This window comes from Oratosquilla oratoria, chromosome 44 (genome assembly GCF_046742065.1).
Source record: "Oratosquilla oratoria isolate Oo_2021 chromosome 44, ASM4674206v1, whole genome shotgun sequence".
Lineage (NCBI taxonomy): Eukaryota > Metazoa > Arthropoda > Malacostraca > Stomatopoda > Squillidae > Oratosquilla > Oratosquilla oratoria.
In genome coordinates this window covers 15,054,426-15,071,822 of record NC_134820.1, presented here as the reverse complement: position 1 = coordinate 15,071,822, position 17,397 = coordinate 15,054,426, and the positions used below count along the sequence as shown (strand labels likewise).

Below are 17,397 nucleotides of genomic sequence, written 5' to 3'. Positions count from 1 at the left end.
ACTGGATCCAGGTGGCCAGGCGCCATGTAAACAAACGAAGGCCGGATGATTTTGGTGAAGAAGAAGGGGCTAGCAAAAATGTAAAGATTAGAAATATAGATAAGAGCAGCACAATGGAAGGTGAAGATAATAATTTCAATGGATCTAATGATTGGGGGGGGGGGATACCAACTTCCCCCGATTAGCAAGCCTAGAGGAAAAACTTGAGAAAATGACCGAACATTGGGAGAGTACCTTCAGTCAACTTACACGGATTGCGTAGAGAGTTGAAAAGAAGAATTGGAAGAACTAGAGAAGGTGAACAAAAAACCTAACTAAAGAAATAGAAGAATTAAAAAGACAGTTAAAAGAAGTAAAAGATGAGAATGAGGAATTAAAGAGGAATAATAAAGAGAATAAAGAGTCCATAGCAAAAGAAACACAGGGTTGGAAGAAAATCCAAGAGAACAACAAAATTGTATTTAACGATATAGTGACACAGCAGATGAAAGAACAAACTGAAGACACAGTTATTAAAGTGATGAGGGAGAAGGAGAATATAGTAAGAGACTTAGCACATAAAAAGAAGTGTATAATTATATTAGGGATGGAAGACAAGTATAATCTAAATAGGACTACAAGAATAAAGGAGGAAAAGGAAAAAGTAAATAATATAATAGAAGTACTTCAAGAAGATGAACTTGAAATAGGAAAACAAAATGAAGAAACATATAGGCTCGGGAAATATAATACGGATAAGACCAGACCAATTAAGGCTAAATTCAGGTCACAAAAGACAGCAGAGAATATCTTAGCAAAAACCGGGAAACTAGCAGACAGTGAGCAACATAAAAAGATATGAATAAAAAGAGAAAGAAATAAAGAGGAAAGAGAGGATGAGAAATCAAAAAGACTAAAAGCTAAAAAAAAAAAAAAAAAACGAGAAAAGAACAGACACAAAAAGAGAAACTCTAGTGGATATGAAAGTGAGGAAATGGTTCATAGCGGAGAAAAACGGAAAACATGATGGAAGTAGCAGAAAATTAAAATTGTCTTACACAAATATAGATGGATTAATAACAGGTTTGAACGAACTGAATGATTACCTGAAGGAAAAAGAACCGGACATAATGGGAATTGTAGAGACAAAATTAAAAGGTCCACTACCACCAAACAGTGTAGGACATGGAGCATATAATTGTTGGATTAGAAATAGATATGGATGAAGAAATTGAAAGTTATATGAGCTTCTTTGCAGATGATGCAAAATTGTTGAAAAAAGTGAACAATGAAGAAGATTGTGAGTCGCTACAGAGTGATCTCAATAAAGTATGGGAATGGAGAAGGAAGTGGGAGATGGAATTCAATATCAAGAAGTGTAGTATAATGGAATTTGGAAGAAGCAAAAAAAGAATAGTGAGATCATATAAATTGGGAGAAGAAGAAATAAAAATGTAGAAAATGAGGACCTAGGAGTTATTATTATGAATAATATGTCCCCTGAGAAGCATATAAACAGAATTTTTGGAGAAACTTATAATTTAATAAGAACAATTAAAGTGGCATTTACATACCTGGACAAAGAAATGGTGAAGAAAATACTAGTTACCTTGATAGGACCAAGATTGGAATATACAGCGACGATGTGGTCACCAAGTACAAAAAATGTATAACAAAACTTGAAAGAATACAAAGAGCAATTACAAAACTAGCACCAACAGTCTCAGAACTATCATATCAAGAGAGACTAACAAAACTTGAACTACAGACATTAGAACAAAGAAGAGAGAAAGGACACTTGATAACTATTTATAGAATCATGAAAGGTATAGAAACTATTGATAGAGAGGATCTAATAAAATGTGATAGTAGAAATACAAGAGGGCACGGAAAGAAAATCAAGAAAGACAGTTATAGAAGGGACCTCAAAAAGAACAGCTTTCCCCACAGAGTAATAGACATCTGGAACAAGTTGGACGAAAAAGTGGTCTGTGTAAAAACAATTCATGAATTTAAAAACAGTTTAGATAAAGTGAGATATAAAGACGGAACACCACGAGCATAGCTCCCCTTCCCGTAAAATACAACTAGGTAAACACAAACACACACACACACACACACACACACACACACACACACACACACACACACACACACACACACACACACACACACACACACACACACACACACACACACACACACACACACACACACACACACACTCACACACACACACACACACACACACACACACACACACACACACACACACACACACACACACACACACACACACACACAGCAGTTAGCAGACGACTCATATCCTGCGGGATTAGATTAACCCCGAGGTTGGAGAGTCTTATAGTCTTGGTAGCATTGTTGGAAGAGCAACGACTTGCCACGCGCAAGTCTCGGGCTCGAGCTCGGAGACAACTATCATAAGCATGATAGTTGTCTCCGATTGATTGACATCGTCGTCGTTGCCGATTCTATTCAGGTCTTACAACGACGAAAGTCTATCAAGGATACGTACAAGCTTAACCACTAGCTACAAGTGGGCTTGCTTCTTCGTAAAATTAATATTAGGACGGCAGTTAGCAATCAACTCAAATCCTACGGGGTTAAATTAACCCAAAGGTTGAGGAATTTCTCGGTAGCATAGTTGGAAGAGCACCGACCTGCCACGCCTAAGTCTCGGGTTCCAGGCCGGGGACAACTGTCGAAATTATCTTATATATATATATATATATATATATATATATATATATATATATATATATATGTATATATATATATATATAACATATGCATATGTATATATATACATATATAAATATATGTATATCTGTGTATATATATCTATCTATATATATGTAAATATATATATATACATATATATATATATGTATATATATATATATATATATATATATATACCATATATATGTGTGTATATATATACATAATATATATACATACATATATATATATATATATTATTTGGATGATGGAGAACATAAACACAGGGGAAGGCTCGGAACCCTAAACACTCTAACGTTTCGTTCGCGTAGAACTTCTTCAGAGAGTGTATGTAGAACTGCAATTGAAGTTTATGTACTAAATCTAATTATCTTTTCGGACACTTGGGAAAGGTCGTTTTTCTGGCGTGCTTTAGAATTAAAATACTAGTTTCTTTAGCTAAATTGATAAACCCTCCTCGATGATTCGATGAATTATTAGTTGAAATATATGCTGACTCAACAATTCTTCTAGTGAATTTATCAAAACCTTTATGTAGCACTTCAGCTTCTCTCCAGTTTGGTAAGTGGTCGAATTTTTTCCGCATGAACTACTAAAGAATTAGATGTCCTATGTGCTTTTATGTCGTTTTTATGTTCATAAATTCTTTTTTCTAATCCTCATGACGATTCGCCAAAATAAGCCATTGAGCAACTATTGCACGGGATTTTGTATACGACGATGTTTTCGGAATTGGTTCTCTTTTCAGAAGTCTTTATTATGTTAGGTGACTTGATGATAGTAAAGTAAGAATCATATGGTACATAATTTATTAATCATGAATAATTTAAATGAGAAAAGTCAATATATATCAATATTTCCTGGTAGTATCTACGCATATCATCAACACTAGCGACGCGTAGAGGCAGTGAGGTCTCCCGTATGTATAAGGCTTTGTTCACATTACAAGCGGAGCGGAGCGGTTAGGTGTTCACACTACAAGTGGAGAGGAGCGGGCGGAGCAGAGCGTCTGAGCGACTTGCCCAAGAATCAGTCGCAATGGAGGATTTCGTGAGTGCGTATATATTGCTCGACAGCAAAAGACAGAAACGGCAACACTGGGTTCATCCCATCAGAAGAAGAAGAGATCGGTATAGAGAATACCACCATGAACTGAGGAGAGACGAATCGCAATCCACGCGTATTTACGGATGAAACCGCCAAGTTTCGATATTTTGCACTCCCTCATAGAAAAAAAAATTCTAAAAGGTAAGAAAGGTTTTTATTTAAAAAGAAAATATTTCTCTGATGTCTCATATTTTCTTTCAGTCTGAATTACAAATAGAATATTTTGGTGTTGATTTCAACAAAACAATTAAACCAACCACTTAACCGAAGAAGAATTAATCGAGATAGTCTTAAACCTCTAAATGTGAATAAGATTAATTTATCTTAGAACAATATCATCGAGCTACGTAGACAAAAAGTAATCTTAGCTCATTCTAAATCAAAACAAAATCAAACGAATCAAAATCAAATAAAACAAAAACAGAATATAATAAACCAAAACTAACCAAAATGAATCGAAATAGAAATAAATGGATTGATATAAAATACAACTAAATCTTTGCTTCTAAATCAACTTCTAGAGTGACTTCTATATTACCAAATGGTCTTCCAATTGGGGTCTGCCTCGTCTCCCGTTTCGCTGTATCTTAGCGAACCCAAAGTACACGAGTGTATAAAAGTCGTACCATAACACCTGAAGGCCTGGCGTTTGGTTGACTGGTGATTGTTCTGGAACGACTATCGTTTGTTTGCACCAGAGCCATTTATTGTATGAACGGTTATTAATTAGAAATGAAAAGTAATGGTCATCTTGGTGGTCGAGTAAAAACTAAGGCATCTTCGTCTGGAGATGAAAGATGGTTTGAATCCCGCTTAAAGATCGACACGTAACTGTAGTAAGGCTCGTTTCACACGTACCGACGTTTCGCCGTGCGCCATCCACGACACGACATCGCGGTGTCAACAACCATGGGTGTCTATGGACGCTTTTACATGTGGTCGTGGAGGTGACGTGTGAAAGCGTCCATAGACACCCATAGTTATTGGAAAGCATTGGTAGATGCCTTCTTGAACATGGGTACAGTGGCGGAGAACCGCTAGCGGCCGAGCGTTTAAAATATGCCAGCATTTCTTGAGCCTGCCGCTCCGCTCTGCTCCGGTCCGCTTGTAGTGTGAACACCTGAGCGTCTGTACATTCAAAACTACGTAACAATTAATACCGCTCCACTTGTAGTGTGAACGCGCCCTAAACGCCTACAGCTCATTCTCTTCACCATTCCTTGGAAAAGACATACCTGCGAAACTAGTCAGGAACAAACTCAGACTAAGACTCCTGTGTTTCCTGCTCCCACTTACTAAATATGATAACTGAAAACTAAGATGTAGACCAAATTGGAATCATGAATGAATATGAAACTACGTTTGGTAAACTGGAAAGTAGGGAACGGGACCCAACGAACGTTTTTTTCCTGTATACTACGATTAGGTAAATACACGCACATACCCACACACATATACACAAATACATACACACACAAATAAACACACACACACACACACACACACGCACGAACACACACACACGCACGCACACGCACACACACACAAACAAACAATATTTCAAAACTATACATGACAACATTTCACGACCAGGGCCAGGCTAGACGGGGACTTGGGTGTGTGTGTGTGTGTAAGATCACATTATTACCCATAGATCGGTCATACTATGGTAATATAGTCGAGCGGTTGTATAGGCTGACTAAAACTCCGTTGGAATTGTTGGCTCTCCTTTTATTATGTGCTACTATTTGTTTCGGAGTTTGACTACGGAGGCACTGAAATGTGGCAAGATAGGGCAAGCTGTACTCACACTGCGTAGTTACCTTACTCTTGGTGATGCTTATGTCGTGACTGTCTTCGTCGGCTCCTAGACCTGGAATGCACTCTCGCTTGAGCGGGGTCGCGTCGGGTCCTAGTCGCCGTCCTGCTATGCGCTGTCCAATCAGCCCTTAGGCCTATAGCACGTGACCTAGTATGGGGCGGAGTTAACCCGGGACAAAGGGTGCGTCTCTGGGAAACGTGGTGGCTGGGCAAAGCCAAGCCACTTCTAGGGCTTTGTTTACGATACGCGCTAAAACCCAACTTGCCACATCCCTCCCCCTGCCAACAAAAGTCAGTGACCACCGAAAACACAACACTTCAGCGTGAGGGAAAAACCGATGTGTACGACGTGAAGAGGTGGCCCACCACGAATGGGTCGCCTAGTTACGTCAATCACTACGATGAAAAAAACTCTCCGCGGCAAAATGCCAACGAAACAAAATGTCATGAGAAGGGGCTGGTGTCTTGTCATCGGAGAGGTGTTCTACGTCCCACGACCAGCAGAAACGGGTAACCTGTAAAAGGCAACAACAGCAGAATCTTGTCCCAGAGGAAGGGGGGGGGGGTGCTGTCATGCAACCGAGGCAGGTTGCGAAGGAATTATATTGATATTGGCACAAATGGGGAATATGAGCACAACTGAAAAGGGAAAGAAAGAAAAAAAAAATATAGATATGACAAGTTCCAACTTACGTGGATGTCGTACAATGAGAGATCACATGGCTGTGTCTAATCCATTGTCTTCCCGTCAACCTGGTGCGTGTGCGTGCAAGAGCTGGTTCACCCTGTCGACGCAGCTCACTTGTATGTTGTAGGCCGAGAGGGCACATGGCTTTGGGTAATCCAATGTCCTCCCGTCAACCTGGTGCGTGCAAGTGCAAGTGCTGGTTCACCCTGTCGACGGGCTGCGGTGCTCCAACCGCTCCATGCCACAAGGCATTTAGCTGCCTGCTACAGTCTTATGCTTTGCAGAGCTGTAAAAATTAGCAGCGGCAGAAACTATGCACAGAAGAGGGGGGGGGCGGTACGAGTGGATCACACCCCTAATAAATATGTATATACAACAAACATTATTATCATGAAATATTTCAGACACTAGGGGAAATAATGCCATGCAAGAAAACATATATGTACCTGATCGCTGCCAAATGACGGCAGGTGCAAAGAGAAAGTCTCTACTCGCTACTCAGGGTTTGTACAACCATCAACATCCTGTAGTAGGTCTGTAACCTCTTGAAATCCTTCTCACGAGTGTTGTCACTCGGAGGGGTCAGACTCGCTACTCAGGGTTAATACAACCATCAACATCCTGTAGTAGGTCTGTAACCTCGTGAAATCCTTCTCACGAGTGGTGTCACTCGGAGGGGTCAGACTCGCTACTGAGGTCTCCCGAGTGTTGACACTCGGAGGGGTCAGACTCACAATTCAGGTCTCACGAGTGTTGTCACTCGGAGGGGTCAGACTCACAACTCAGGTCTCACGAGTGTTGTCACTCGGAGGGGTCAGACTCACAACTCAGGTCTCACGAGTGTTGTCACTCGGAGGGGTCAGACTCACAACTCAGGTCTCACGAGTGTTGTCACTCGGAGGGGTCAGACTCACAACTAAGGTATCTCGAGTGTTGTCACTCGGAGGGGTCAGACTCACAACTCAGGTCTCACGAGTGTTGTCACTCGGAGGGGTCAGACTTGTTACTCAGGGATAGTACAACCATCAACATCCTGTAGTAGGTCTGTAACCTCGTGAAATTCTTCTCACGAGTGGTGTCACTCGGAGGGGTCAGACTCGCTACTCAGGGTTAGTGGAACCATCAACATCCTGTAGTAGGTCTGATTATCATTTATTATTAGTGATATGTCAATTTATTATTATTTACTATTTACCTGTTTGTTTATTATTTAACCATACCTGTGCATTCATTTATGTATTTGAGTTGTTTAGTTACATTATTATATTTTTTTTATTTATTGTTTTATTATTAATATGATTTTTTTCGCATCCGACCTAGATATGGATCACAAGGTCTCCTGTCGGCATGCTCCGCCTTTGTAATCCTTTGTAATCCTTTGAAAAGGTCTTTACCGTTTACGTTACTTAGTCGCTATCAATGAAGGTAGGTTCGGGAGAAAAGGTCTCTACCGTTTACGTTTGATACAACAGATTATATCACTCACCTTTTTTATGACCCTATAGGGGCCTTTGCACAATGGAACCGCGAAGTGCGAGGTGAGGAAAAGTCAGGGACTCTGAGCAGCTATCGCGGCATCACCGGCAGTTTTTCTGTGTAGTAAACTGCAATTTTGCGACATGTAAAATGGAGCAGTCCTAGCTCTATCAAGCACTCCTGTGTGATCACTGAGTAGTCCTAGCAGTGTGAAGTGTTATTTGGAAATATGTTCACCGAGTTCAGGAATGGGTGCGTGTAACAGGGCGTCAACTCATCCACCGCCTGCCACCAGTATGGCAATATGGTCGAGCGGGTGTATAGGCTGACTAAAACTCCGTTGGAATTGTTGGCTCTCCTTTTATTATGTGCTACTATTTGTTTCGGAGTTTGACTATGGAGGCACTGAAATGTGGCAAGATAGGGCAAGCTGTACTCACACTGCGTAGTGACCTTACTCTTGGTGATGCTTATGTCGTGACTGTCTTCGTCGGCTCCTAGACCTGGAATGCACTCTCGCTTGAGCGGGGTCGCGTCGGGTCCTAGTCGCCGTCCTGCTATGCGCTGTCCAAACAGCCCTTAGGCCTATAGCACGTGACCTAGTATGGGGCGGAGTTAACCCGGGACAAAGGGTGCGTCTCTGGGAAACGTGGTGGCTGGGCACAGCCAAGCCACATCTAGGGCTTTGTTTACGATACGCGCTAAAACCCAACTTGCCACAATACGACCTCTGAGCTCTCATGCGGGAGGTTAATACCTGTCGATCACGAGTCCAACACGTGATCCAAGACCATGGTGAATCACACCCACACACGCAAACCCACACCCACCCTCACACACACACACACACACACACACACACACACACACACACACACACACACACACACACACACACACACACACACACACACACACACACACACACACACACACACACACACACACACACACACACACACACACACACACACACACACACACACACACACACACACACACACACACACACACACACACACACACACACACACACACACACACACACACACACACACAGCAGTTACCAGTCGACTCAAATCCTGCGGTTTTATATTAACCCCGAGATTGAAGAATCTTATACTCTCGGTAGCAGAGTTGGAAGAGCAACGACCTGCCACGCGTAAGACTCGGGTTCGAGCACGGGGACAACTGTAGCAATTATTTGATTGACACCGTCGTCATTAGCGATTCTATTCAGGTATTACAACGACAAAAGTCTATCTAGGATATGTACCAACTTAACCACTAGCTACAAGTGGGCTTGGTTCTTCATAAAATTGAGATTAGGACGGCAGTTAGAAGTCGACTCAAATCTTACAGGGTTACATGAACACAGGGGTTGAGGAATATTATAGTTTCGGTAGCATATTTGGAAGAGCAACGACCTGCCTCGCGCAAGTCTCGGGATCGCTTCCGGGGACAACTATCGCACTTATTTTAGGCACACACACACACACACACACACCCACACACACACACACACACACCCACACACACACACACACACACACACATATATATATATATATATATATATATATATATATATACATATATATATATATATGTATATATATATATGTATATATATATATAATATGTATATATACATATAAATATATATGCATATACATATATATATAGTATATATATCATATATATACATATATATGTTTATATATAGTACATATTCATATGTATATATATATATATATATATATATATATATATATATGCGTGTGTATGTATACATATGAACACACACACACACACACACACACACACACACACACACACACACACACACACACACGCGCACACACACACACACACACACACACACACACACACACACACACACATATATTTATATATATATATATATATATATATATATATATACATATATATATATATATATATGCAAAGTAGACCACTTGGAAAAAGAAACTAACGAAGCAGAGCGCTTTCGTATATTACATCTTCAGTGCAACAAGTACATAGTGATAGGAATACATAGACAATATATACATGATACAAAGGAACCAGGACAGTTTGAATAAGCGTACCGACCAATTACCCCCTAGAGAGCGGAAGGTCATTGTCAATTATCTTACGATGGTCGGGCGACATCAGGTCACAGTCGCCAAGGAGAGCGGAAGGTCATTGTCAATTATCTTACGATGGTCGGGCGACATCAGGTCACAGTCGCCAAGGAGAGCGGAAGGTCATTGTCAATTATCTTACGATGGTCGGGCGACATCAGGTCACAGTCGCCAAGGGTCACTGTTTCTACTACTTATATAGGGCGACATTAAGTCAATTTGTTGGATTACATTTTACCTGATATTATCTTACTAATTTCTTGACAAATGAAATTATCAAGTTTGTACAAGCCTTTATGTAGGTTGGTATTTTGATTACTAGTGGTATGAATCAAACTGCACTCTATTAAATTTTTTTCTATTATGTTGTTGGTATAATAGATTCCACTGAAGATGTAATATACGAAAGCGCTCTGCTTCGTTAGTTTCTTTTTCCAAGTGGTCTACTTTGCATGAGTGAACACACGTACCCGTGTTCTTATTAGCATATATATATATATATATATATATATATATATATATATATGTATATATATATAAATACAAATATAGATATATGTATATAAATATAGATATATGACGACGTCCTCGCAATCATCCCCGAAAACACCAATGTAAATAATAAAGTGAGAATGCTTAACGCGGTCAACAGCGATATTCAGTTCACCGTAGAAGAGGAACAAAACGGACAATTGCCCTTCCTAGATACGTTAATACGACAAGTGGAAAAAACTGTAACTTTCTCAGTATACAGAAAGGAAACAAACAAAGAGGATTTAGTACATTACTTCTCCGCACATGATGACAGGACAAAGAGTGGTATAGTAATAGGATTTTTTCTCAGGGCACTACGAATCTGTAGTAATGAATACCTAGAAGGCGAATTTGATTACATTATGAAAACCTTTGACAAACTTGGATATCCAGAGGGAATGTTGAAAAGAACAAAAAGAAAAGCAATAAATATTTACAATCGCGGAAAGAAAGAGAGAAATGATAAAAATAATACAAATTTTATATCAGTACCTGGCTCAGAAACGTCACCAATAATAGACAAATATCTAACAAAATCAGGTATGAACATAGCTAAAATAACTAACAAGAGGATAGGTGATTTAATAAAGACTTCTGAAAAGAGAACCAATTCCGAAAACAGCGTCGTATACAAAATCCCGTGCAATAGTTGCTCAATGGCTTATTTTGGCGAATCGTCAAGAGGATTAGAAAAAAGAATTTATGAACATAAAAACGACATAAAAGCACATAGGACATCTAATTCTTTAGTAGTTCATGCGGAAAAAATTCGATCACTTACCAAACTGGAGAGAAGCTGAAGTGCTACATAAAGGTTTTGATAAATTCACTAGAAGAATTGTTGAGTCAGCATATATTTCAACTAATAATTCATCGAATCATCGAGGAGGGTTTATCAATTTAGCTAAAGAAACTAGTATTTTAATTCTAAAGCACGCCAGAAAAACGACCTTTCCCAAGTGTCCGAAAAGATAATTAGATTTAGTACATAAACTTCAATTGCAGTTCTACATACACTCTCTGAAGAAGTTCTACGCGAACGAAACGTTAGAGTGTTTAGGGTTCCGAGCCTTCCCCTATGTTTATGTTCTTCATCACCCAAATAATATATATATATATATATATATATATATATATATACATATGTATATATATATATATATATATACATCTGCATATATATATATATATATATATATATACATATATATATTTATGTATATATATATTTACATATATATAGATATATATATATACATATATATATGTATATATGTATATATATACATATCCATATGTTATATATATATATATATATATATATATATATATATATATATATATATACATATATATGTATATATATATATGTATGTATATACCATATATATATATATATATATATATACATATATATATATATATATATATATATATATGTATATATACTATATATATACTATATATATATATATATATATATATATATATATATGTATATATATATATACTATATATGTATATATATATGTATATATATATATATATATATATATATATATATATATATAAATATATATATATATATATATATAAGATAATTTCGACAGTTGTCCCCGGCCTGGAACCCGAGACTTAGGCGTGGCAGGTCGTTGCTCTTCCAACTATGCTACCGAGAAATTCCTCAACCTCTGGGTTAATTTAACCCCGTAGGATTTGAGTTGACTGCTAACTGCCGTCCTAATATTAATTTTACGAAGAACCAAGCCCACTTGTAGCTAGTGGTTAAGCTTGTACGTATCCTTGATAGACTTTCGTCGTTGTAAGACCTGAATAGAATCGGCAACGACGACGATGTCAATCAATCGGAGACAACTATCATAATTATGATAGTTGTCTCCGAGCTCGATCCCGAGACTTGCGCGTGGCAAGTCGTTGCTCTTCCAACAATGCTACCAAGACTATAAGACTCTCCAACCTCGGGGTTAATCTAACCCCGCAGGATATGAGTCGTCTGCTAACTGCTGTGTGTGTGTGTGTGTGTGTGTGTGTATGTGTGTGGTGTGTGTGTGTGTGTGTGTGTGTGTGTGTGTGTGTGTGTGTGTGTGTGTGTGTGTGTGTGTGTGTGTGTGTGTGTGTGTGTGTGTGTGTGTGTGTGTGTGTTTACCTAGTTGTATTTTACGGGAAGGGGAGCTATGCTCGTGGTGTTCCGTCTTTATATCTCACTTTATCTAAACTGTTTTTAAATTCATGAATTGTTTTTACACAGACCACTTTTTCGTCCAACTTGTTCCAGATGTCTATTACTCTGTGGGGAAAGCTGTTCTTTTTCAGGTCCCTTCTATAACTGTCTTTCTTGATTTTCTTTCCGTGCCCTCTTGTATTTCTACTATCACATTTTATTAGATCCTCTCTATCAATAGTTTCTATACCTTTCATGATTCTATAAATAGTTATCAAGTGTCCTTTCTCTCTTCTTTGTTCTAATGTCTGTAGTTCAAGTTTTGTTAGTCTCTCTTGATATGATAGTTCTGAGACTGTTGGTGCTAGTTTTGTAATTGCTCTTTGTATTCTTTCAAGTTTTGTTATACATTTTTTGTACTTGGTGACCACATCGTCGCTGTATATTCCAATCTTGGTCCTATCAAGGTAACTAGTATTTTCTTCACCATTTCTTCGTCCAGGTATGTAAATGCCACTTTAATTGTTCTTATTAAATTATAAGTTTCTCCAAAAATTCTGTTTATATGCTTCTCAGGGGACATATTATTCATAATAATAACTCCTAGGTCCTCATTTTCTACATTTTTATTTCTTCTTCTCCCAATTTATATAATCTCACTATTCTTTTTTTTTTCTTCCAAATTCCATTATACTACACTTCTTAATATTGAATTCCATCTCCCACTTCCTTCTCCATTCCCATACTTTATTGAGATCACTCTGTAGCGACTCACAATCTTCTTCATTGTTCACTTTTTTCAAAAAATTTGCATCATCTGCAAATAAGCTCATATAAATTTCAATTTCTTCATCCATATCTATTTCTAATCCAACAATTATATGCTCCATGTCCTACACTGTTTGGTGGTAGTGGACCTTTTAATTTTGTCTCTACAATTCCCATTATGTCCGGTTCTTTTTCCTTCAGGTAATCATTCAGTTCGTTCAAACCTGTTATTAATCCATTTATATTTGTGTAAGACAATTTTAATTTTCTGCTACTTCCATCATGTTTTCTGTTTCCCTTCCGTTTTTCTCCGCTATGAACCATTTCCTCACTTTCATATCCACTAGAGTTTCTCTTTTTGTGTCTCTGTTCTTTTCTCTTTTTTTTTCTAGCTTTTAGTCTTTTTGATTTCTCATCCTCTCTTTCCTCTTTATTTATTTCTCTTTTTATTCATATCTTTTTATGTTGCTCACTGTCTGCTAGTTTCCCGGTTTTTGCTAAGATATTCTCTGCTGTCTTTTGTGACCTGAATTTAGCCTTAATTGGTCTGGTCTTATCCGTATTATATTTCCCGAGCCTATATATTTCTTCATTTTGTTTTCCTATTTCAGGTTCATCTTCTTGAACTACTTCTATTATATTATTTACTTTTCCTTTTCCTCCTTTATTCTTGTAGTCCTATTTAGATTATACTTGTCTTCCATCCCTAATATAATTATACACTTCTTTTTATGTGCTAAGTCTCTTACTATATTCTCCTTCTCCCTCATCACTTTAATAACTGTCTTCAGTTTGTTCTTTCATCTGCTGTGTCACTTTATCGTTAAATACAATTTTGTTGTTCTCTTGGATTTTCTTCCTCATTCATTCATTCACTAGCTCACTACCAAGTCACCACATCCAAAACATATAAATACACCACACACGCACCTGCCTTATATATTCTAAGTCTTTGACTGTATCTCTCCTTCTGAGGACTCATTGGTGGGTTTCTTCCATCAGTCACTGTGCAAATTACGCCAGTGTAATAGCTCTTTTCCACAGTTGTCTTTCGTTTTGTCACCTTTGTCACCGTGGCAAGATCAACTACTACTTTTTCTTCAGTTTTTCGTCTTTTCTCTTCAATCCAAGTTCCCAAACAATCTTGGAGATTGGCTTCTCCCTCTCTCCTCTCAGCTGGCTGTCATAATCAGTAGAACATGCCCGGAAAGATAATTAATCTGCTTCACCACTACGTAGGTTTGCATATACACATGTCTTCTGTATTTGCTATCTTTCTTAAGCTTATCGTTTGTATGTAAAGCTAGGATTTCAAAGTAATCATAACCATAACCTGTATAGGATTCATCAATTTTATACATGTAGCATATATTTGTTATGTTTCTTAACCCTATAACTTGTATATATATATATATACATTGTTATGCCTTCCGTGAGGATATAAGGAAATATGTCTAGGAGGGGTTCGTACTTATTGGCCTTGATGTGGGTAAGACAAATCCAAACGGAAGTTAACAAAGATAATTAATTTAATGTATAACAAAAAGCCAACAAAACAAATATAAGGACTTTACAACAACAAAATTAATCAATTGACAATTAAGTCCTCCACCGAAAACCAATTTATGAGAATATAGATTACGTGGTGACGCCACGGTACTAGAGCAAAAGCAATATGGGAGAGATAAAGTTACGCGCCGCTCAGCCAACGAAAGTGCGCTCGCTAGGAGCCGGCAGATGCATTATATATACAGTTGGCGAGGACGGGAGGAAGGCGAAGGATGAGCCGGACAGAACTAGTTCACGTCTGTCGGCCTAGAGAGAGTAGATCCCATAAAGTATACAAGCAGTTTTTACCCTACATACGTAATTACCTAACAAGTACAGGATAACACAGATACAGATATTTTTAGATACATGGAGGATGGTGGGCCATCACAACGTATACAAGCAATTTACAGTACATACATAATTATCTTACAATTAAAGATTGACATACAGATACAGACATTTTATATACATGGTGGATGGGGTTGTTGTGTCGAGACGTTGGATCGTGCTTTGCATTTGGGACTTTTTTTGTTAATAATGTTTGACAGTGGGAGGTGTGATTGTGGTTGGCAGCCGTTGTTAAGTGGCTACCAAGCAGTGTAGGACATAGGAGATACAAAGAGCCACAGACACATCGGGCCTTACGGGGCTGCTTGCGAATTGAAAGGGGGTGTAAAGAGGGGGGACAGTTAAGAGCCACTGGCTTAATTTAAGTGTCAATTGCACTTAAACTTACGAGTTGAACAGGCAGTTTGTTCCAAACATTTGCAATGCGGTTAAAGAAACGGAAATAAAAAATAATTGGTGTTTGATCTCTTATAGACTATTTTGTAAGCATTATTTATTCATTTATTTATCTATCTATCTATTACATGACTACGGTCCACAAGAAAATAATCATACATGTTGATATTAACGAAGCCATGGAACATTAGAAAAGAAAGTTCAATTAAATGAGCCCGCATTGTACGTTTGGATAAGCCAAATAAGAAGTCCTTGGCAGGGACGGCGTGTATTTGCAGTGAAGGTGATGTTTTAGATGGACCACCGAGAGTCCTAGGACAGGGCAGCCAGGGAAAGCGAAATATCAGCCGTCGTTCGTTTGTTTGCAGCTAAGTTGGTATAAATGAAGGAAGGATTGTAGGACAGAGAGAAAAAAAAGGAAAAAGGAAGAAGACCAAAAACCAACAGCATCTGGTGTTCCCAGGCGGTCACCCATCCAAGTACTAACCAGACCCAACGCTGCTTAATTTCGCTGATCGGACGAGAAGCGGTGTGATCAGAGTGGTATGGCCGTTGGCGTCTGGAGAGTATGCTTTTCTAATACACAACAACCCTTTCTGCCTACTTCCGCACTATCATAACCTTACACCCTCACATTACAATTCATTCAAATGTCTTATTTGTACAATCACATCAAAAGGGGTATTGAGCTTCCTGTAATACCGGAGTCGGGGTCGGGGCCTGGTCCCCTAGTCAGCTTGCAATTCCATTCTATCTCATCACAAGCAATCCAATTCGAGCATACGCACGGCTACAACATATCATCAATTCCGGTCCTTCTCTAAATTTGTAAGTAACAATACCTTTGCTCAGTAGCAGCAGCACCCTTCAGATGCTATTGTAGCGTAATGACTTTTCAAGTACAAACTCTTTCGGTATATGCATGTTCCAGTCACTTTCATCTCATTTGTCTAACAAATGTGTACGGGCATTTCACTGCCTGCCCATCGCTGCACATGTTGCCTATGGTGTCAATGTGCCAATGTTCTTAACCTGGTGAGCGCGTCCCTCCGAGGGATCAGTCGTCAGTAATTTCCAGGAGCCCCCATTGGGAAAAAAAGTAAGCAGAATACAAAAGTATTGCCTTGTAACTTGAGTTCTCTATAGTCTACTCCCCCCACCTCAGCGCAGCTTACCGTTTTCCCTCTCTATTCACCCCCCTCCATATCCTTCGAAACCCTTGGCACGGGTGCTTTGAACTCGTCCTGGACCTGTAAGCCTACAGTGCCCCTTGGTGACTACTGGTAAGCCCCGTTCTCTTTCATTCTTCTACACACGCCCGTGGTAATAGCTGTACATACACTATATATATATACATATATATATATATATATATATATATATATATATATATATATATATATATATATATACGAATAATAGGGTTAAGAAATATAACAAATATATGCTACATGTATAAAATTGATGAATCCTATACAGGTTATGTTTATGATTACTTTGAAATCCTAGCTTTACATACAAACGATAAGCTGAAGAAAGATAGCAAATACAGAAGACATGTGTATATGCAAACCTACGTAGTGGTGAAGCAGATTAATTATCTTTCCGGGCATGTTCTACTGATTATGACAGCCAGC

The 17,397-nt window shown here is 38.5% G+C and overlaps 1 non-coding gene across 1 annotated transcript; it reads right to left on the bottom strand.

The window, feature by feature from the left end:
- Positions 1 to 16,198: 16,198 nt before the first annotated feature.
- On the bottom strand, positions 16,199 to 16,317 carry LOC143022454 (5S ribosomal RNA). The gene has a single exon (XR_012966067.1). It is a non-coding gene; the product is annotated as a 5S ribosomal RNA (ribosomal RNA).
- Between the last annotated feature and the right edge of the window lie 1,080 nt (positions 16,318 to 17,397).